General features: G+C 42.7%; 1 long non-coding RNA gene across 5 annotated transcripts in view; it reads left to right on the forward strand.

Moving 5' to 3' along the window:
• LOC137332446 (uncharacterized) overlaps window positions 1-23977 on the forward strand; it is a 137052-nt gene that overhangs the window by 25364 nt on the left and 87711 nt on the right. For 2 of the 5 annotated variants that reach the window (XR_010965664.1, XR_010965666.1), the window contains exons 2-3: window positions 5263-5425; window positions 9259-9300. This is a non-coding gene — a long non-coding RNA (uncharacterized lncRNA). Of the gene's footprint in view, window positions 1-5262; window positions 5426-8999; window positions 9099-9258; window positions 9301-23977 lie in introns of those variants that run through there. The other 3 variants (XR_010965665.1, XR_010965668.1, XR_010965667.1) reach the window with 3 other exon arrangements.

Below are 23977 nucleotides of genomic sequence, written 5' to 3' on the forward strand. Positions count from 1 at the left end.
CTCCCTGTGGTTGCCTGAAATGAGCCTTTGCCATAAAAATTGAGTGCAGTCATCACAGAGAGGCAGTACAGCCAGAGAACCATGGCTACAAATCCTCATGCAGCAGGTGGTGATATGTATGGTACTTGCAAATGGGAATAAGTACCTTGTAACAATTACACCCCAAGGTATCTCTCGTATTTTTTTTCTTATTCTTTGACAGGAATATTCTAGAGGGTCTGAAAATAAAAAAGTACCCCGTTATTACCAAATCAATTTGACTGTTTATTCGGACATAACAGGTGGCAGAGTTTCCCTATTGCTTCTTTGGTGAATGCACTCTTCTAATACAAATCTTCTCACTAAGGTCCTTGTGGGACTTGTGTTGCTTGTACATTCTTTGGGAATAATACCTGGTGAGCTGCGCCCTTCTTAAATGCTGCCTCACTCTCCTTTCTTCCATCTTCTGCTGCCCCATCTCCTTCTCCATGATAACGGTATATAAAGGGGAATGCTATATGTGCTCCTGAGAAGCCCTCACAGGGGTGGGGGTGTATTCAAAATCTCCGGGTGCTCTCACACTGCTAGAAGTAGCCAGAAACAAGTCCAAGGTTGTATAGGCAGAATGCCAGAAAATCATTCTAGCTACAGTAACTACTAAAGGGATCCACAAGTACAGATACTCAAATCACTAAAAATAGCGATGCAGGTTAATAAGGCCCTAAAAAAGGCAAATCAAGCACTAGGGTTCATTTCCAGAGGGATAGAATTGAAAAGTAGGAAGGGGGAGGCTCGTGTAGAGCATAAATGCTGGCATAGACCCGTTGGGCTGAATGGCCTGTTTCTGTGCTGTAGTTTCAATGTAACTCAACATTCAAACTTTCCACATTCTTCAGGCTCAGAAATTCCTCACTTATGACAGTCTCAGCTGATCCTGGTAGCAGCTGCACCTTGTACATCTCATTCTAACTTACGCTTACTGCATTGCTAGTGAATGACCAGAAAACCTGGGGCTGCTGCACTGCCGAGCCTATTAGCACATATTAGGAACATAGGAATTGCTGGACAAGAAAAGATCAAGATCCATTTAGTTCACCTGCTACCATCCTGGTAGTCGCATGATATAACTATAATGGAGTTGTTGACTAATCATAACAATCAATCTCTATCAATTAGTCTACGACAGGCCCAGAAATGACACAAGGAAAATTTCAGTGGTGAAGAGCTTTGGGGAACCATAGGTCCAAAGTCACCTTTTTCCTCCCAGGCAAAATCTATGGCCATCTCCTCTTTTTCATTTACATGATGTATCAGTGAGTTAACTACCACTGCCTGTTAAATGATATCTTCTGTCAAGAAACATAGGACATTGTGTGAGTGAGTGTGTGTAAATTATCAGACAGTAAATACATTCCAGTATCTGCCCTTATTAAGTGGAACATAAGTCTGTCATTACCACCAGCAATCAAAAATAACAGAAAATGTATATCCCATATATTCTATATACAGATTGATGCAGGCCTGGAACATATTCCAAGGATGCAATAGTTTTTACTCTAGATTAACATTGATAAACCATTTCAGCTTCATAGCTCAGCCCCTGGATGTGTTAAGGTCCTGCACCGTGTATTATTCTACATGAACATTTCCTTTTTTTTCATAATCGCATCAAACAGTGGCCCTAAATCCTTGTCCAATCCCATTTATTTTCTGTGTAAATTTAAGAGGATCGAGCAAGTCTTTAACAATGTGAGCTGCCTAGACCCTTGATCCTAGAAAGGATGATCCCGCTTTAAGTGTTCATTAGGCTCAGATCCTACAGTAAATGTTTTCCATAAAGCAACCAAAGGACTGGCCAGAAATTGCTGTCCATCACACAAGTGATCTGAACTGAGAGGGTCTCTTCCCATTTATAGCAGCAGCGTCAAAATTGGAGATCAGAGCGGGACAAGTAACTTCCAACAGAATTGCTGTAAAAGGGTTTATGTAAATGGACAGAGATCAGACAACCTGCTGTCACGTTTTGCCACGTTTGCACCAAAGTTCATGATGAGAAATTTAGTTGCTCTGCCGCTGCCTGGATTGCACTTTGATCGGAGCTGTGAGTCATACCCTCTTCTGCCTGTCGGTCTACATGAGCGTGGAATGCTTTTGTCCTGTTTACCAAGCGCTGTCTGATCCCTGCCAAATCGTGTTAACAATAAATGAACAACAATTAATTAACAACAATTTTTATTTCGGATTTCCAGAATCTGCAGAATTTTACTTTTGATTAACAATAAATGAGTCAAAGTAAATGAGTTAATTTCAAAGCAATCTATTTCATGACTGATTGTAGCTGTTGATTACAGGGTATGTCATTGGCTGCACTGCTTCTGAGGTCCCTGATTCGCCATTAATCTCCTGTTACATTACAAACCCAGGAAATGTTGGAGTAAGTTTGCAACAGCGAGATCAGCGCGCAATTGAGAGTCTAACCACCTCTCCTTGACATTCAATGGCATTACCATCGCCGAATCCCCCACCATCAACATCCTGGGGGTCACCATTGACCAGAAACTTAACTGGACCAGCCATATAAATACTGTGGCTACGAGAGCAGGTCAGAGGCTGGGTATTCTGCAGTGAGTGACTCACCTCCTGACTCCCCAAAGCCTTTCCACCATCTACAAGGCACAAGTCAGGAGTGTGATGGAATACTCTCCACTTGCCTGGATGAGTGCAGCTCCAACAACACTCAAGAAGCTCGACACCATCCAAGATAAAGCAGCCCGCTTGATTGGCACCCCATCCACCACCCTAAACATTCACTCCCTTCACCACCGGCGCACTGTGGCTGCAGTGTGCACCATCCACAGGATGCACTGCAGCAACTCGCCAAGGCTTCTTCGACAGCACCTCCCAAACCCGCGACCTCTACCACCTAGAAGGACAAGGGCAGCAGGCGCATGGGAACAACACCACCTGCACGTTCCCCTCCAAGTCACACACCATCCCGACTTGGAAATATATCGCCGTTCCTTCATTGTCGCTGGGTCAAAATCCTGGAACTCCCTTCCTAACAGCACAGTGGGAGAACCGTCACCACACGGACTGCAGCGGTTCAAGAAGGCGGCTCACCACCACCTTCTCGAGGGCACTTAGGGATGGGCAATAAATGCCGGCCTTGCCAGCGACGCCCACATCCCGTGAACGAATAAAAAAAAAAAATTGGCAAAATTTACAGCGTACATTGCCAACCTCACCATTGCAGGAAATTCTGGCAAACTCTTTCAAAGCACACTAGTAAGGTAGCATCATAGGACATGAACACAAATTAGTGAGAAGTTGATATAGAATAGATATCAGGAAAAACTTCTTTACTCAAAGAGAAATAAATATTTGGAACAACCTATCGAGCAAGAGGAAAAACATTGGAGTAATTAGATACCATGATGGGAGAGGTAGAGCTGGATTCTCCTCCCATTGGTGGGATAATGGAGGGGTGGGACTAATGACTGGCCATGTGACCTGGCTACTAACCCTCTGCGTTGCCTCCCCAAGACCTTAATTAGCTCTGCAGGATGTTTAGGAGTTCCTCATTGGCTCACCACCACTGGGCGGGAAAATACAGTTCTGCAACCCGTTAAATGGGTCCATCACTAATAACGGCCCAGAAATCTCACAGAGTGTCATGGCAACGCTCACCGCAGCTCCTGCGAATTAAATTAATGAAAATACTTATTGCGGGCGCTGTGGCGTCGAATTGCTTGACTTTGAACTTTTAAAAAATTGTGCGCTATCAACCCAGCCTCTGAGCAGCTTAAGGTGACGCGCATGGAACAGTCTGTGAGATTAGAAGACACGCCCACAGATTCAGGTGGCATTGCTCAAGCAGGCAAGCAGACTTCATTCATTTAAAGTTAGTATTCTGGATGTCAGCAGGCACATGGGAACAACACCATCTGCACGTTCCCCTCCAAGTCACACACCATCCCGACTTGGAAATATATCGCCGTTCCTTCATCGTCGCTGGGTCAAAATCCTGGAACTCCCTTCCTAACAGCACTGTGGGAGAACCTTCACCACACGGACTGCAGCAGTTCAAGAAGGCGGCTCACCACCACCTTCTCAAGGGCAATTAGGGATGGGCAATAAATGCTGGCCTTGCCAGTGATGCCCACATCCCATGAACGAATAAAAAAAATTGTAAATAAAAATGTTACATATTTTTATTAAAGGCCAAAGAAATAATTGAATTAAATTAAAGAGACAGAAGGGAATTTTTTTTTTTTAATTTAATTTTAAAATTTTAATTTTTTTAATGCCAAAAACTATTTAAATAAGGAATAATATGAGACTCCACATTTTTAAAATTTAATTTACAGTTGTTTGGCAGTGGTTAAGACAAACAACTTTTAAAACTTAGTTTCGAGCTGGTATTTTTAAGCATACCTGTTTGGTGGTGTAATTATTTACTTTCCAGCTGGGCAGATGAGCAAGTTTGCGATTTTCAATGATTTCTCTGATTGCAGCATGTAATGGCCCTTTAATTCGAAGCTGTCAAATCACTGGTGAACCAATAGGATCAAGTTCATGATTTCCGTGTTTTAGTGCGCATGTGCAAACGCGGGAACCTGCTGCTTCGATTCGCCATTAAAAACGGAGAGTGCTGTTGAGCTCCTCCGTTATTTCGGGTGCAATTTCTGGCCCAAAGTCTGAAGAAGTAGCAGCCTCTGGGGGGAGGGAATCAGTAGCAGGAAGGGCTCCCAGATTGACTAATGCATCCGTGGTGGTGTTGCTGGTTGAAATCAGGGCGAGCAGGAATTACCTGTTGGGCATTGAGGGCAAGAAGCCCTATGAGATGGTGATTCAGGCAGTATGGAGGGAGGTTACTGAAGCAGTCAGTGAAACCTTTCCCAACCCAAGAACTGCCACACAGAAAGAGGTCCGGTGACCAAGGTAAGTCAAGGCACTGGCCAATAGATGTTCTCTACCACCCCTGCAACTTCATTCACTTCTTTACCTCTCATACTCTTTTTCACTCAGCAACTGGGTGTCAGGTAAACTCCATTATGGAAAGGGGGAAACTCTGTAAACACTCCAGCACCATCTGAACTCACAACCACTCTGTCAACCCCATTGCCTGCCACAAGAGCTTCCACCAGGCTTCAAGGAAAACTTCATTTAACAGGGTCATCCACCTGTATTTCTCATCACCATGGGATGCATGAGCCTACATAGGGAAAATAGAGGTCTCCATGCCACCACATTCCTTTAACAATGTGTTCTCTCTCCACAAAGGAAAAGGTGGCTTACAAACACCAGAAGCAAACTGCAAATGGGGGAGAAACATCAAGTTTGGAAACCCTGAGTCTGCAGGAAGAAGAAACTCAGGAAATAATAGGCAGACAGACAGGAGAGGTTATAGCAGATGGCATGGTTAGAAGCAAGCTCACAGTTGAAGGTTGGTAAAAATAGGGCTTAGCTGATCATAATTATTGTCAATTTTGTATGCTTTCTCAAAGCATTGCAATGTCCTTGTACTCCGCTGCTTTTTTTCACTGTTACATTTCAAAAGGAAATGTAACAGTGCGCAAAGCTAAACAATCTCTTCTGTCTTTCACATCATTGGAGGTGACTTGGAGGAACAGGCTGGCCACTCCGATGACCACTTGGACACTTCCAAAGATATAGCTATGGCCACTTCCAGATCCGCAATTCCGGCCACTTCATTATCAACCCTGTCATGGTATCTCATCTACTCCAGCAGCAGCCCAGTCACATCCGCTCAGGATGAGTCAGAAGGGTTTTTACCTGGTTAAGCACTGAGCACCGACAAGAATGGGGTCCTGGGAGTGGAAGAAAAGGAGAGGGTCATTCCTCCACAGAAGGGAGAGAAATGACTGCCCTTGGCTGAGGAGCACAGGGATCCTGATCTCACAGGCCCAGTCTTCAAAAGAGCTATAATCAGGAAGCAACAAGTTCATGTGGAGGCAGTGGAGATGGTTTCTGTGCATATGGTTGAGATGATGGACAAGTGGAAGGAGTCCACTACCTACATCTGCAACACATTACAGGAAGTTTCTTATGACCCGCACAACACCTTGGAGATAGTGGCAGTTTGGGATATTTTGTAGTATCAAAGCTGTACTTTGACAGGGCAGCGTAAAAATAACAGCTAAAGTCCAGGCAGAACCTTCAAAGTACTAATCCGATTAATATACAACCAAAATAACACCAATCTTCAGTTGTAGCAAACAAAATGACCTCCTCCAAGCAGTATCTACCTCAGGGATATTTTACTGTTACTCCTAATGCCATTTATATAATGGTGGAAATGATTTGGGGTGGGTTTGGGGTAGGTTGCAGAAAATGAGTTGGGCAGTGGGGGGGGGAGTGTTATTCACACCCCCTTTACTCCATTTAACTTCAGCGGACTGGGCTCCCAGACGGCCTTAAAGGGGACTGAATTTTTGGGCAGAATTATTCTAGATCAGTTTTTTAGTGGGGTGTTTTAAGCAATAGACATTACCACCCATTTTACTCCATTTATCACCCCAAATCCATCCCACTAATTTATAGGAAAATCCAGTCCTTAATGTACTAGAGGGCTTTGATACACCTGACTTTTCCCATGGTCTTATATTCCAAGTAGTCCCACATTAAATTAGTCACAGGAAGAAGTAGATGGTATCAGCAGGCTCTATAAAGCCACTGACAGTGCAAAGAAAGTGATAAGAAGAAAGTTTAGATATCAAAATAGAAATTAATTTTGTGTATAAAGGAATCATCATCCACTGGTGAAATGTCTTATCAGCCACATTATCTGGACTGTAAATTGAGTAATGGATGTTATAAACTGAATAGCCCAGTGGTGAAGGATAGAATACTACAGCCTGGTCTTCAGCTACCTTCACATCTTTATTTTTAGAGCTCCACATTACACACCTCCACACCCTAGATCAGCTCTCATATATATGGATACAAGCTAGTCCCCAATTGATATGTACCACCTGAATACAATTAACACATTGATATAAATCACATGGATACAATTAACAATGGACAACAACAAATTATATTTATGTAGCACCTTTTAACATAAAGAACATCACAATGTGCTTCACAGATGGATATGAGAAAACCAGAGACCAAGCCACGCATTGAAGAGTTTAGGAGAGGTGAAAAAAAAGTTTGGTCAAATAGATGGGTTTTGAGAGGGAAGTGGTGAGATTTAAGGAAAGAATTATGGAGAGTTGGACCTAGGTGGCTGCAGGCTTTGTAAAGGGAATGGAGATGCCCAAAGGTCACAGGAACAAAGTGATCAGAGGAGAAATTGGGCTGGAGGATATTGCAGGATTAGAGTGGGATGAGGCCATGGGTGGTCTTAAAGGCAAGGAAAGGAGTTTAACATTTTATGAATGGGGGTTGAGGAATAATGTAGGTCATAAGTAATGAACGAGCGGGTCTTAGTTTGGGACAAGATGCATGTGGGTAAGTTTTGTACAAATTGAAATTTATGGAGGGTGGATGAAGAGAAGCTAGCAAGGAGAGCACTGGAGTAGTCTAGTCTGGAGATGAAAAATGCCTGCATGAGGGTTCCATCAGTGAAAGGGCTGAGCTAGGGATGGAGGTGGGCAATGTTGCAAAAGTGGAAGTAAGATGTTTTTGTGCTGAAAGTTTCAGACCCATATCCTGAGTTTAGGATTAAACAGGACACCTAAGGCTGTGAACAGTCTGATTCAGCTGAATGCAGTGGCTAGGGAGGAAAATTATTTGGTGACAAAACAGTTTGTGGCAGGGGCCAAAGACGTTGGCTTCTGTTTTCCTAAGGTTGAGCTGGATGAAGATGTGACTCATGAAAGGGAGTGTTTCAGGCAAGATCAGATGCAATCATGTAGTTAAGGGAGATGGTGGAGAAGTATAGCTGGGTGTCATTGGCATATGTGTGGAAGCTGACCCCATGCCTACAGATTAGGTCAGGTAGACACCATGACCAACCATCCACAGAAAATAATTAATTATTTCTTGTCAAAGGAGGAAGTCATATCCCAGAATTGACTGTCCTTAGTATTAGGTAAGGATTATTACTTTAATTTTAGTCTGGCTCACACATTGTGCTCAGGCCAAGTTCTTTTGCATTTGGTGCTAATGAAACATTTTGAAAGATTACCTACAAAGACTTTTATTCTGCATTCTTTTAAAATGTTGTATTTACTATGACAATTTAGAGAAGCTAATTTTCTCAATTAATTGAGATCTCCTCCCGTGATGTTTAATTTGTAGGTAATACTGCCATTATGTTCTCATCCAAAAAGCAATATTTTGAATTGTTGGTACAATACCAAATTAGAAATCAAACACATAATTTCTATTACATGAGATTCCTTACTTTGGAACCACACAAACAACACATTCTACATAGAAGTGTCTCATGACCCAATTTTTATTTCTGTGAAATAAATAGCAGACCTGCTGGAAGCACTAATATGGGCAGAATGCTCTTCTGATCAGAGAGACTCCTATAGAAATAATGGTGTGGTGCTAAAAAGTGCTTCTCCTGGTTTAGATGTGCCATATCTGCCATAAGTATCACTTTGGATTTTTTTTGGTTCTGAGATTATTTATTTACTGGATTCTTTGTTAGTGGTCACAGCACACATAGGGTTAAAATTGGTTGTTACTAGCTGTTTTTGGAGGCTGCAAAGAACATATAATCTCAGACTGCCTGATGTACACGCCTCAAGACAAGGCAGAGATATAACATAGTTCAGGAAGGCCTTTATATGCGTGAGTTAATTGCTGACATTTGCCTTGGATGGCAATGCCTTCTAACAAGTTATCCAGTGTGTTTGTAACAGGCCAGTGGGTCAAGCGATTCAATTCTAATACAGATATCCTGTAGGGCTGCTGCAGTACATGACCGTTTAGCAACTGTATTTGTGTGAGTGAATTCAGTAAGTGGCTGACCTAATCTAGCTATCAGAGGTATACTTAATGTCCCTTTGTTCTGGGATATCTTCAAAGGAACTTGGAGCTTTATTGAAGGCAGTATTGTACAAACACAGTAATCAGTCTGCAGCTATCAAGGTATGAGGTTAATCAAAGAACTCTGATGGCAGATAGCCATGTAAGAAGTAAGTGACTGCATGTCAAGTCAGTTTAATTGAGTGTTAGCACAAGAAATTTGTTATTAGTGACATCGAGGAGATTAATAAAGGCTGTAATTGCTGTAAGCATAATGTTTGTAATGAGTACTGTTCACTTACTTGTTCAATGTTCAATAAATTTATCTAGGAGATCAACTGATGGCACATGATGTATTCTAGTAAGGCAGAGGTGAGTAACAAGTTCTCTGTTTGATCCTGGGTCTTGCTATATTGCCTTGAGATGTTGGGCACGTAAAAGCATACTTGGGATTTGTAGGGAATGTTAGGTCTGCTTTGAGAGGGGTTAGAGGTGCTGAACAAAAAACAAAGGTAATAATGCAACAACACCCTTGCTTTAATTCTGAACATTAGTTCAGGCTCCATTTCCTTTAGTCAGACCATCCGAACAGTGCTGTCTATTTTGGGTGGTGTTTGTGGTCTTGTTGACAGTCTATGTTGCCATTATGCTACAAGAGCACATCCCCAGGAAACAATGACATTACTTTTTCCACCAAGCACAGAAAGTTAATGATTGATATTTTGGTATTCCCCAAACTTGTAGCTCTTCTGGTTTTACAATGGAAATACTTTCACATAATTAATTTTATCCATTCAGTTTATTGTGGTTTATGCTAGAACAGTAAATTACACTGTTGGTGTTGAATTGTTAAACATTTTCTTCCTGTAATATACCATTAAAGCAACTTTAATGTTTAAAACTTCAAAATCTGGCTAGTTTTGGTTAAGGTGTGTGTTTCACACCAGTGTGGTAGCTGATTCCCTGCATGACATTCCAAACCAATTAGCAAAAGGGGCTTGTCTGTACCAACGTGGTCCACTAGATGGCAGTATCTCCAAGGAAACCTGGCTTAATTGTGGGTTCGAGGGAACAGGCCAGCTGAGTACAAATCCACATTGGACTGATATTTATACACCTTTTTTTAATTAAAAATGTTTAACTAAGTCAATTAATAAGGTTGTAATTCTGCTACCAAAAATGGACCTGCTTTAATACAAGACAGTCCCTGCCTTTTCGCACAATATTTTTCGTGCACCAGGGTCTTTCCCAGGGACTGATAATGCTAACAATGCCATTTTATTTTCAGTGCTAAGATAAGCCATTTGTCTGGTAGCTAACTAATTTTAATTACTCACTAAATCATTTTCTATCTTTATTTTTGTGTGGAATACTTAAAGGAACAGGTTAACTTCTTTTTTGGTTTATTATTTAAATGGTTCTAAATTAACAAAATATTCCACTATTTACTATTCTGGAGATTCTATGAATGGGATTTTATTTGCCTTTTTATTATATTGACAGCCGGGCTTTCAGCTGCATAGGCCCTAAGCTCTAGAATTCCCTCTACCTCTCCTCCTTTAAGATGCTTCTTAAAACTACCTCTTTGACCAAGCTTTTGGTCACCTGCCCTATATCTCCTTCTGTGGCTTGGAGTCAAATTTTGACTGATAACGCTCCTGTGAAGCGCGTTGGGATGCTTTACTATATTAAAGGTGCTATATAAATGCATGTTGTTCTTGTTGCCTGTTATTCAAAGCAGCCATTCTTGCTGTAGAATTATTGGTGACAATTTTAACCCTACCTGCCCAACTGAAACCAGGCGGATGAATAGTTAAAATCGTCCAGGTCACTTACCCCCTCTGGCTCCCAGTTAAAATCGGGGCCCTACTCAACAGCAACAATAACTTGCATTTATATACACCTCTCATCCCTTGATATGTTAAAACTATCACAGTTGATATAGAAGGATGATAGTATACAAATATCTGAAATGTGTTGACAGACAAGCTTTCAAACAAATTTAGTGTTGAATAACAGTTATGACATTGTTCACTTTTTAACTGTAAAGCAGCCTTCAGCAGGTCATACCTGGTGAATGGATGTGTCCATTGACCAGAATAGACAGAATTGTTTTTTATGTGGCTGGTAAATTTGAACAGGAATGTGTATTTTGCACTCCAATAATGAGGGCATGTTTTCAGAACATAAGGTCATACCTGCTCATTTATTCATTAACTCTCTGGCAGTCCCTCAGGGTCAAGGATGACTTGGTGGAAGATGCCTGTGTGTGGATTCTTTTAATGTGGGGTGGTCATTGCACACCAACCACCACACGGTCCCAGCCTTGGCCCAGTGGCAGGGAAATCCAAGACGATTGGAGACCAGGCTCTGCTCTGGGATAGGGACGGTGCAGCACTTCACTGGAGGGTTAGCCTAGATTTTTGTGCTTAAGTCTCTGGAGTGGGACTTGAACCCATAACGTTCTGCCTCAGAGGCAAGAGTGCTACCCACTGAGCCACGGCTGACACATTCATTAACTACAGCCACCTAGCTTGCAGCCAGAAAGACTGAATAATTACTGAGTTGATTTAGAATCAAAGAATCTGTACATTCTGATTCCTGCAAACTATGCTTTTACATGCTTTAGCCATCTAAGTTACTTTGTTTTCTCTATAACTGGATTGTATTTTAATGTTGCATAACATAAGAATAAGTTGCAAAATATTTGAGATTTGTCTTTATCAGTAGGCTAATGAAGAGTGTGTACCTTAAACCAGGGTGTTCCACCTGGGGCCAAGTTAACTCCATCACATTTGCTGGTTTGTTCTTTGAATTTTGTGGACCAGAAGGTTTGGAAAAGTTGTTGTTTTTAGTGTTGTTGCCCCATTGTTGACTAAATCCTAAATCAGACCAAGATCTAACACTATCAGCAACTTGAGATCACAAGATGGGGAAGCCCATCCTGGTCATCTTAATCTATTCATTCAGAACAATCCTACACTTCCCCTCCATTGTTGCATCTAGTTGGTTCTTAAATGATTCCAGGATTTTCACCTCCACCACTCTCCCTGGAAGTCTGATCACACTCTGTGTGAAGATGATCCTCTTGATATCAATCCTATCATGTTCACCATGTTCACTTCCTAAGTTATGGTTTCATGTTATTGATGATGTTGCTGTTTGCTCATGGTACACAAACTCAGGGAGGAAATGTCCTCATTATTCTAAGGTTAGTTTATACAGTTACTTTATAGTTGGTGTGAAGTGATCACAGTGTAAATCAGGGCCCAACCTGACTCCAGACTTAATGGGAGTGAGATGCCCTGGAGGAGGCAGTCTCATCACGTGGATTTGACACCATATGTAGTGTAAATCCAGTGCTGTGTCAAACCTGATTTACAAAATACTTGAGGTATGTTGGACCCCTTGAGCACTCTAAACATAACTAACCTTAATCTAAATTTTTATAGAGCAGTATTCTCTGTTCCTTGTTCTGAGCATGTACATTTTTTACTATTGGGACCAAGGTCTGTAACCATGCAGAATGATTAGAACCCCAGCTAGGCTAGAGCCAAGCATTGTAAATACACTACCTGGCTGAAACCTAGACTACAGCTACCAGTTTCAGACCAGTAGCTGTAGTGTAAATGCATCTTTAGTGTATCCCATGAGTGTTTCATCTCCAACATAGATCTGTACACAGATACAAAAACATGCAGGGACTTCACTAATTTATATATTTCCAGTGCATTAAAAAGCTTAAAGATGCAGGATGGAAATGTTGCCATATGATGTGTAAAAGTATAAAGAGTGTCTGTGCTAATGATAACACCAACGCACGGGCATTTTTACTGTAATGTCTTTTTGGTGACTAATGGGTGTGCCCAAAATAGATTCCATGAGAAAAATGATTCAGACCTAGAATCTTCCTCCGATACGTGGTTTTATCACTTGTGGGTTTTGAGATTCTGATATGATAGACTTTGTATCCCACTCATTCTCGTGTTTAATCTTCTTTGTCTCCAGAAATAGTGTAGGTGGGTATGAAAGTGGGGAGCAATGAAATTATAATTCACTCTAGCTTGTGTTTTTATTAGGAATGGATAATTACAAAAATCGCTGCTACAAAGCTGGAAAAAGAACTTAATTACCAGAGTACAGACTTTTCCTGGCACTTCATAGTTATATTTTCTCTCTTCTCCTTTTGTAGCTTGTATTTCCAGCTAATATTGGCTTAAAAAAAACTTAAACTGAATAAAAAAACGAATGGAAACCAAATGTTCACTTGTGGTAAATATTCCTTGATTGTGTTTGTTTATAGTCTTGTCCCTCTTTCCCAACACTGTCAGTTACATGGGTAAGATGGGTATAGAGGGATATGGGCCAAGTGCAGGCAATTGGGACTAGCTTAGTGGTATAAACTGGGCGACATGGACATGTTGGGCCGAAGGGCCTGTTTCCATGTTGTAAACTTCTATGATTCTATTCTGTGTCATTGTTTGGTACGTGTGCTGTATCTCAAGTTTTAATTTCTCTTTTGAGCCAATGTAAATATCCAATCAGTAATATAAGGAGTGTATGGCACTGTTCTCCTGCACCAGCATTCAGTTTTATTTTTGTTCATATGGTTTTCTTTATAATTGATTTCTCTTCCTCAGTTTTAAAGGGTCACTGTCTTTATGAAAAAATATATGGCAAATTATATTTTTGGAGCATAGAAAATGTAGACAAATAAAAATATTGATTTTGTTTCAAGTGAAAATTCAGACCTATGGGTTTGAAGTATCAGGTTACACTTTTGTGGCTGTGTTGTGTATTTTGCAGTTCTGACTTTGATAACTTAGAAATTTGTGGTTAAGCATTATCAGCTCTTCATCAAACAGCCTTGTCAGTGCATCTTTGAACGAATGTGTTGAATAATACTTTGTGAAATTCCATTAATACCTAGCTTTTCATACTAGATTAAGTAACTCAAAATACAATTTCCTTTATTTTAGTGTTGGCTACTGATAAATTAGGAAAAAGCCACTGTACCTTCACCCTTCTTTGTTTTATTAAGTGATAAGACAATCCATTTTGAATACTCTGGTGTTCTCTCATATTCAGCAGACAACACCCAGTTTGATACTCAATATAGAACTGTTTCTGATCATCACAGTTAATCACCTCACCAATATCCTGCTCACCGATGCTCAGTTTGGGTTCCGCCAGGACCACTCTGCTCCAGACCTCGTTACAGCCTTGGTCCAAACATGGACAAAAAAGCTGAATTGGTGAGGTGAGAGTGACTGCCCTTGACATCAAGGTAGCATTTGACTGAGTGTAGCACTAAGGAGCCCTAGTAAAATTGAAGTCAATGGGAATTAGGGGGAAAACTCTCCAGTGGCTGGAGTCATACCTAGCACAAAGGAAGATGGTAGTGGTTGTTGGTGGCCAATCATCTCAGCCCCAGGCCATTGCTGGAGTTCAAGGCAGTGTCCAAGGCCCAGCCATCTTCAGCTGCTTCATCAATGACCTTCCCTCCATCATAAAGTCAGAAATGGGGATGTTCGCTGATGACTGCACAGTGTTCAGTTCCATTCGCAACCCCTCAAATAATGAAGCAGTGGGAGCCCGCATGCAGCAAGATCTGGACAACATCCAGGCTTGGGCTGATAAATGGCAAGTAACATTCGCCCCAGACAAGTGCCAGGCAATAACCACCTCCAACAAGAGAGAGTCTAACCACCTCCCCTTGACATTCAACAGCATTACCATTGCCGAATCCCCCACCATCAACGTCCTGGGGGTCACTATTAACCAGAAACTTAACTAGACCAGCCATATAAATACTGTGGCTACAAGAACAGGTCAGAGGCTGGGTATTCTGCGGCGAGTGACTCACCTCCTGACTCATCAAAGCCTTTCCACTGTCTACAAGGCACAAGTCAGGAGTGTGATGGAATATTCTCCACTTTTCTGGATGAGTGCAGCTCCAACAACACTCAAGAAGCTCGACACCATCCAGGACAAAGCAGCCCACTTGATTGGCACCCCATCTACCACCCGAAACATTCACTCCCTTCACCACCAGTGCACTGGCTGTAGTGTGTACCATTCACAGGATGCACTGCAGCAACTCGCCAAGGCTTCTTCGACAGCACCTCCCAAACCCGCGACCTCTACCACCTAGAAGGACAAGAGGAGCAGGCACATGGGAGCACCACCACCTGCACGTTCCCCTCCAAGTCACTCACCATCCCGACTTGGAAATATATCGCCGTTCCTTCAGCGTCGCTGGGTCAAATTCCTGGAACTCCCTTCCTAACAGCACTGTGGGAGAACATTCACTACACGGACTGCAGCGGTTCAAGAAGGCGGCTCACTACCACCTTCTCAAGTGCAATGAGGGATGGGCAATAAATGCCGGCCTCGCCAGCGACGCCCACATCCCATGAACGAATTTTAAAAAAAACTCAATCAAATGTCACACCACAGCAATCACTCTGCTTTTGGTATCAAAAAACTAAACATCGTGTTAAAATAAATGGAATAAAAGCACAATTATAATTCAATTCTGTTACAGCACACCTCCAAAGACAGCCCGAGGAGTGCAGGTCTTCAGAGGCAAAGAGTACCACTCTACATGGTGATTTTGCCCCTACTGTTAACAACAAATGTACTATTGGGAAATCAGTTTTCACATTATCTAACACCAGAAAAGAGTCCTAAATCTGTGAATAAAACTTTAAAGCATCTGCACATTGCATTACAATTCTATTTGAATAGACTCAGACAGAGAGTATAATCAACATCAATACTATATTCTAAGATGATGCTTCTACAGTTTTCACCTGGCTCCACTGAACTATTAGAGAGTTTCCAAAGAATTCTGATTTTTGAGACAATTCAAAATAGAAGATAGAAGAGATCAAAGACACACAAATTTCAGGACAGAGAGTGCATTTGGCCAGTCGTGCCTGTGTTAGTGCTCGTTTTTTCAAGAGATATTTACTCTAATCGCACTTCTCTACTTTTTCCCAACAACTTTTAACATCTTTCTTCCACAGTTATTTATCCAATTCCCTCTTCAATTTTGTGATGTACTCATCTTCAGTGGCCACTAAAGTAACCCATTCCATATGTAAATAATTCTTTGCCTGAAAAAAATCTTTCTAATATATTCCTTGTACTAGCAACTTGTATTTCTAATCCTGAGTTTGTCCTCCCTTGTTACCAATTCATCGATCAGTGCAAATAGTTTTTCAATATTTACCCTTTCATAATTTTGCACGTTATTAGATCCCCCTTAATCTTTTTTGTTCCAATGAAGTCATCTGTGTGTGTTTTTAAGTCTCTTATCATAACCATGTTTTCTCATCCTGATGTTGGGGTGAATATCCCACTGTGCTGCTATAACTTGGGCAGAAACTCTGTTGCACACATAAACAAGGTTTCCGCCAAACTTCTGTTGAAATTCAAAAACAATGAACACACATTGCAATTATAATGTAGATTCAGGCTGATGCTCATACTGGAGTACAGTTCCACAGTGGCAGTAGCTCTCTCTTTTTTTATTCGTTCATGGGATGTGGGCGTCGCTGGCAAGGCCAGCATTTATTGCCCATCCCTAATTGCCCTTGAGAAGGTGGTGGTAGTGAGCCACCTTCTTGAACCGCTGCAGTCCGTGTGGTGACGGTTCTCCCACAGTGCTGTTAGGAAGGGAGTTCCAGGATTTTGACCCAGCGACGATGAAGTAACGGCGATATATTTCCAAGTCGGGATGGTGTGTGACTTGGAGGGGAACGTGCAGGTGGTGTTGTTCCCATGTGCCTGCTGCTCTTGTCCTTCTAGGTGGTAGAGGTCACGGGTTTGGGAGGTGCTGTCGAAGAAGCCTTGGCGAGTTGCTGCAGTGCATCCTGTGGATGGTACACACTACAGCCACTGTACACCGGTGGTGAAGGGAGTGAATGTTTAGGGTGGTGGATGGGATGCCAATCAAGCGGGCTGCTTTATCTTGGATGGTGTCGAGCTTCTTGAGTGTTGTTGGAGCTGCACTCATCCAAGCAAGTGGAGAGTATTCCATCACACTCCTGACTTGTGCCTTGTAGATAGTGGAAAGGCTTTGGGGAGTCAGGAGGTGAGTCACTCACCACAGAATACCCAGCCTCTGACCTGCTCTCGTAGCCACAGTATTTATATGGCTGGTCCAGTTAAGTTTCTGGTCAATGGTGACCCCCAGGATGTTGATGGTGGGGGATTCGGCGATGGTAATGCCGTTGGATGTCAAGAGGAGGTGGTCATTGCCTGGCACTTGTCTGGGGCGAATGTTATTTGCCACTTATCAGCCCAAGCCTGGATGTTGTCCAGGTCTTGCTGCATGCGGGCTCGGACTGCTTCATTATTTGAGGGGTTGTGAATGGAACTGAACACTGTGCAATCATCAGCGAACATCCCCATTTCTGACCTTATGATGGAGGGAAGGTCATTGATGAAGCAGCTGAAGATGGTTGGGCCTAGGACACTGCCCTGAGGAACTCCTGCAGCAATGTCCAGGGGCTGAGACTATTGGCCTCCAACAACCACTACCATCTTCCTTTGTGCTAGGTATGACTCCAGCCACTGGAGAGTTTTCCCCCTGATTCCCATTGACTTCAATTTTACTAGGGCTCCTTGGTGCTACACTTGGTCAAATGCTGCCTTGATGTCAAGGGCAGTCACTCTCACCTCACCTCTGGAATTCAGCTCTTTTGTCCATGTTTGGACCAAGGCTGTAATGAGATCTGGAGCAGAGTGGTCCTGGCGGAACCCAAACTGAGCATCAGTGAGCAGGTTATTGGTGAGTAAGTGCCGCTTGATAGCACTGTCGACGACACCTTCCATCACTTTGCTGTTGATTGAGAGTAGACTGATAGGGCGGTAATTGGCCGGATTGGATTTGTCCTGCTTTTTGTGGACAGGACGTACCTGGGCAATTTTCCACATTGTCGGGTAGATGCCAGTGTTGTAGCTGTAATGGAACAGTTTGGCTAGAGGGGCAGCTAGTTCTGGAGCACAAGTCTTCAGCACTACAGCTGGGATGTTGTCGGGGCCCATAGCCTTTGCTGTATCCAGTGCACTCAGCCTTTTCTTGATATCATGTGGAGTGAATCGAATTGGCTGAAGACTGGCTTCTGTGATGGTGGGGATTTCGGGAGGAGGCCGAGATGGATCATCCACTCGGCACTTCTGGCTGAAGATGGTTGCAAACGCTTCAGCCTTGTCTTTTGCACTCACGTGCTGGACTCCACCATCATTGAGGATGGGGATGTTTGCAGAGCCTCCTCCTCCCGTTAGTTTAATTGTCCACCACCATTCACGACTGGATGTGGCAGGACTGCAGACCTTTGATCTGATCCGTTGGTTGTGGAATCGCTTAGCTCTGTCTATAGCATGTTGCTTCCGCTGTTTAGCATGCATGTAGCCCTGAGTTGTAGCTTCACCAGGTTGGCACCTCGTTTTTAGGTACACCTGTTGCTGCTCCTGGCGTGCTTTTCTACACTCCTCATTGAACCAGGGTTGATCCCCTGGCTTGTTGGTAATGGTAGAGTGAGGAATATGCCGGGCCATGAGGTTACAGATTGTGCTGGAATACAATTCTGCTGCTGATGGCCCACAGTGCCTCATGGATGCCCAGTTTTGAGCTGCTAGTTCTGTTCTGAATCTATCCCATTTAGCACGGTGTAGTGCCACACAACACGTTGGATGGTGTCCTCAGTGCAAAGACGGGACTTCGTCTCCACAAGGACTGTGCGGTGGTCACTCCTACCAATACTGTCATGGACAGATGCATTTGCGACAGGTAGATTGGTGAGGACGAGGTCAAGTAAGATTTTCCCTCGTGTTGGTTCGCTCACCACCTGTCGCAGGCCCAGTCTGGCAGCTATGACCTTCAGGACTCTGCCAGCTCGGTCAGTAGTGGTGCTACCGAGCCACTCTTGGTGATGGACATTGAAGTCCCCCACCCAGAGTATATTTTGTGCCCTTGCTCCCCTCAGTTCTTCCTCCAAGTGGTGCTCAACATAGAGGAGGATTGATTCATCAGCTGAGGGAGGACAGTAGGTGGTAATCAGCAGGAGGTTTCCTTGCTCATGTTTGACCTGATGCCATGAGATTTCATGGGGTCCAGAGTCAATGTTGAGGACTCCCAGGGCCACACCCTCCTGACTGTATATCACTGTACCGGTCTGGTGGGTCTGTCCTGCCGGTGGGACAGGACATACCCAGGGATGGTGATGGAAGAGTCTGGAACATTGGCTGAAAGATATGATTCTGTGAGTATGGCTATGTCAGGCTGTTGCATGACTAGTCTGTGGGACAGCTCTCCCAATTTTGGCACAAGTCCCTAGATGTTTGTGAGGAGGACTTTGCAGGGTCGACTGGGCTTGGTTTGCCGTTGTCGTGTCCGGTGCCGGGTGGTCCGCCCGGTTTTATTCTTATTATGACTTTTCGTAGTGATATTTTACAACTGAGTGGCTTGCTCGGCCATTTCAGAGGGTAATTAAGAATCAACCACATTGCTGGTGCTCAAGTAATAATTTTTCGTGAGCCTCAACAATGAATCCTGAACTCAACCAACATCCACAAGTTTCCAGCAAAAGTCATCAGATAGCAATCAAGAATGGAAACCCTGGCTGGGTTTTCCATTGTGGCATTCTACTATTGCCTCAGCTGAGATCATTTAACTCAGCACAGGCCATGAATCAAAGCTCTGACCTTCCTGGTGAATGTTTATTTTTATTCATTCATGGGATGTGGGTGTCGCCAGCATTTATTGCCCATCCCTAATTGCCCTTGAGAAGGTGGTGGTGGTGAGCCGCCTTCTTGAACCGCTGTAGTCCGTGTGGTGAAGGTTCTCCCACAGTGCTGTTAGATAGAGAGTTTTAGGATTTTGACCCAGCAATGAAGGAACGGCGATATATTTTCAAGTCGGGATGGTGGTGGATCAACATCATATCAGGCAGTCCATTTGGGCACCAGAGGGCTGCTGTGGAACTGTACTCCGTTGGGTGTTTAATAGGCCTTAGCACAAATGGAGAGGGGGTTGGGGAGCAATAGTTATGATCTCCATTGTAGCTGCTTTCCAGTTCTGGCAGTATTCAAATGTTTTTACTCCTGAAGTGTGTTATATCACAGGTGGACCAGAGGTGACTTGCCATCCAGTCCTGTAAGAGAGTTCAGATCAGAAACTGGACAAGCAGTGCGACAAATAAGAGACAGTGGAAGGGGTCAAGAGAGGTGGTTGTGAGGTAGAGCTGGGTGTCGTCAGCGTACACGTGGAATCTGACGTTGTCTTTTCGGATGATGTCGCCGAGGGGCAGCATGTGGACGGGGGCCAAGGATAGATCCTTGGGGGACTGCAGAGGTAACAGTGTGGGAGTGGGAAGAGAAGTCATTGCAGGTGATTCTCTGTCTCTGACTGGGTGGATAAGAATGGAACCAGGCGAGTGCAGTCTCACCCAGCTGGACAACAGGTAGAATGTACTTGCTACCTATGAGGATAAGAATAAAGACTGTCGGAAGGACAGCCAGAATGCTGACCATGGCTCTCTGGAGCAGGAGGCTGTCCAAAGGGAGAAGGATGAGGAGAAGTGTGATGTGGTAGTTGTAGGGGATTCAATAATTATCGGGACAGATAGCATCCTTTGTAAGCAAGATCGAGAGTCCCACATGGTATGCTGCCTACCTGATGCCAGGGTGAGGGACATCTTGATCCGGCTTAAAAGGATATTGGAGAGGGAGGGAGAGGATCCAGTTGTTGTGGTCCATGTTGGGACCAACAACATAGGAAAGAATAGACAAGAGGTCCTGTTCAGAGAGTACCAGGAGCTAAGAGTTAAATTAAAAAAACAGAACCTCAAAGGCTATAATCTGTGAATTATTACCCAAGCCACATGCAAATTGGTGCAGGGAAAAGCAGATTAGAAAGGTGAACACATGGCTGAAGGAGTGGTGTGGGAAAGAGGGGATCCATTTCATGGGATACTGGCACCAATACTGGGACAGGAAGGAAATGTACCGTTGGGATGGGCTCCGCCTGAACTGGGCTGGGTCCTAGCGGAGAGGATAAATAGGGCAGTCACAAGGACTTTAAACTAGTAAATGGGGGGGGGGGGAGGGATCAGGTGGAAAATGTAGTATAAATAATAATTCTAAAACAAACAAAAAGGAAGAGAGTCGAGTGATAGTCAGAAATTATGCTTTAGGCACTATAGGTAAAGGGAAGACTATAAGATGTAAAGTAATTAAATTAAGAGAGAGAAATAAGAAATGTGTGAGATTAACAACATTAGAGCAGAAGGACAGGTTAGGGTGTGTGGCCCAAATAAGTGTTCTTTATACAAATGCACAGAGTATAAGGAACAAATCGAATGAATCGCAGGTGCAAATTCAACTTAGAGGGTGCGACATGATAGCCATTATTGAGACATGGCTGTAAGACGGTCAGGACTGGGAACTGAATATACCGGGTTATAAGGTTTATAGGAAGGATAGGCAAACTGGTAAAGGGGGAGGTGTAGCCTCAGTGATTAAGAATGAAATTACTTCAATGATAAGAAAGGACATAACGAGAGGTAAGCAGGCAGTGGAGACTTTATGGGTAGAATTAAGAAATAAAAAAGGATTTAAGACTGTAGTGAGGCCCCCGGTAGCAACTGTGAAGTGATTGAATGTATAAATGCAGAGATTAGATTTGCAGGGAGCAAAGGCAGAGTAGTTTTAATGGGAGATTTTAACATTCATATTGATTGGGATAAACAGACGAGCTCATGTCAGAAAGGTAGTAAATTTCTTGAGTGTGTTCAGGACAGCTTTCTGCAACAATATGTCCTAGAACCAACAAGGGGGTGGGCCATATTAGATTTAATTATGAGTAATGAGCCAGATTTGGTTAATAGCCTAACGGTGCGTGAACATTCATCTAATAGCGATCATAATATGATCGAGTTCAATGTTGTGTTTGAAAGGGAGAAACCTGTACCAGCTACTAAGATTCAAAATTTAGGTAAGGCCGACTTCAACAGGATGAGACAGAGACTGTCTACAATAAACTGGGCAAATCCGATAATGGGTGAAATAACAGAAGATCAGTGGGAGGTGTTCAAAAAAGAATTTAACGTGATACAGAACCAGTTTATACCCCTAAGGGGCAAGAGCTTTACTTGCCAAAAAAAACAGCCATGGACGACAAAAGAGGTAAGGGAAAACATAAAACTAAAAGAAAAAGCATACAAAAATGCAAAAAATAGCACAGATCCTGGTGACTGGGAGAGATACAAAGAACAGCAAAGGGTGACAAAACAGACAGGAGCTACAAAAGGGAGTATGAAAAGAAACTTGTAAAGGATACCAAAATCAACACAAAAATTTTTTACAATTATATTAGGAAAAAGAGGATGGTCAAAAGCAATGTGGGCCCCTTAAAAACTGATAATGGTGATATTGTAAATGAAAATAAGGAAATGGTGGACATGTTAAATAATTACTTAGTTTCAGTATTTAAAGTAAAGGAAGAGGATAGCATGCCAGACGCCCCAAGGAAACTCATTTTGGATCAAGGACGGGAACTCACCATAATTAATGTAAGCAAATTAACAGTAATGAAGAAAATAATGGCACTAAGCAGTGATCAATCCCCAGGACCAGATAGTTTCCATCCCAGGATTTTAAAGGAAGTAGGTGAGAACATTGCAGAAGTCCTGACTGTAATCTTCCAAAGTTTTCTTGATTCAGGAACCGTCCCTTTAGATTAGAAAATTGCATGTCACTCCAATATTTAAGAAAGGTGAGAAAGTTAATACATCTGAGACAGGTTTCTAGAACAATATGTCGAGGAACCAATTAGGGAAGAGGCTATTTTAGATCTAATATTGTGTAATGAGACAGAATTAATTAGTAATCTTATAATAAAGGATCCTCTGGGGAAGAATGATCAGAATATGATGGAATTTCATATTGAGTTTGAGAGTAATGTCGTTAAGTCCAAAACTAGGGCCTTAAATTTAAACAAAGGCAATTATGCAGGTATGAGGGGCGAGCTGGCTACGGTAGATTGGGAAATTCTTTTAATCAGGCTAGTTTAAAAGAAGAAACTTAAAATGTTGCCAAAGAGTAGTAAGCCTGAGGATTGGGAGGGTTTTAGAAACCAGCAAAGGATGACCAAGAAATTGATAAAGAGGGAGAAAATAGAATATGAGATTAAACTAGCAAGAAATATAAAAACAGATTGTAAGAGCTTCTACAAGTATATAAAAAGGAAGAGATTAGTGAAAGTAAATGTGGGTCCCTTCGAGGCAGAGACAGGAGAAATTATAACGGGGAATAAGGAAATGGCAGAGACGTTAAACAAATATTTTATATCTGTCTTCACAGTAGAAGACATACCAGAAATAGTAGGGAACCAGGGTCTAATGAGAGGGAGGAGCTTAAAGTAATTAAGGTTAGTAAAGAAAAAGTTTTAGAAAAATTAATGGGACTAAAAGCCGACAAATCCCCTGGACCTGATGGCCTACATCCTTGAGTTTTAAAAGAAGTGGCTGCAGAGATAGTGGATGCATTGGTTTTGATCTTCCAGAATGGTTCTAGTGGATTGAAAGGTAGCAACTGTAACCCTGCTATTCAAGGAAGGAGGGAGAGAGAAAACAGGGAACTTTCGGCCAGTTAGCCTGACTTCAGTAGTCGGGAAAATGCTAGAATCTAGTATTAAGGATGTAGTAACAGGGCGCTTAGAAAATCATGATATGATTAGGCGGAGTCAACACGGTTTTATGAAAGGGAAATCATGTTTGATAAATCTATTAGAGTTTTTTGAGGGTGTACCTAGCAGAGTAGATAAGGTGGAATCTGTGGGTGTTAGGTATATTTGGATTTTCAAAAAGCATTTGATAAGGTGCCACACAAGAGGTTGTTACACAAGATTAGGGCTCATGGGATGAGTGATATATTAGCATGTGTTAAGGATTAATTAATGGACAGAAAACAGAGAGTAGGAATAAACGGACCATTTTCGGTTTGGCAGGTTATAACTAGTGGAGTGCTGCAGGGATCG

The sequence above is a fragment of the Heptranchias perlo genome, chromosome 14, assembly GCF_035084215.1.
Source record: "Heptranchias perlo isolate sHepPer1 chromosome 14, sHepPer1.hap1, whole genome shotgun sequence".
Lineage (NCBI taxonomy): Eukaryota > Metazoa > Chordata > Chondrichthyes > Hexanchiformes > Hexanchidae > Heptranchias > Heptranchias perlo.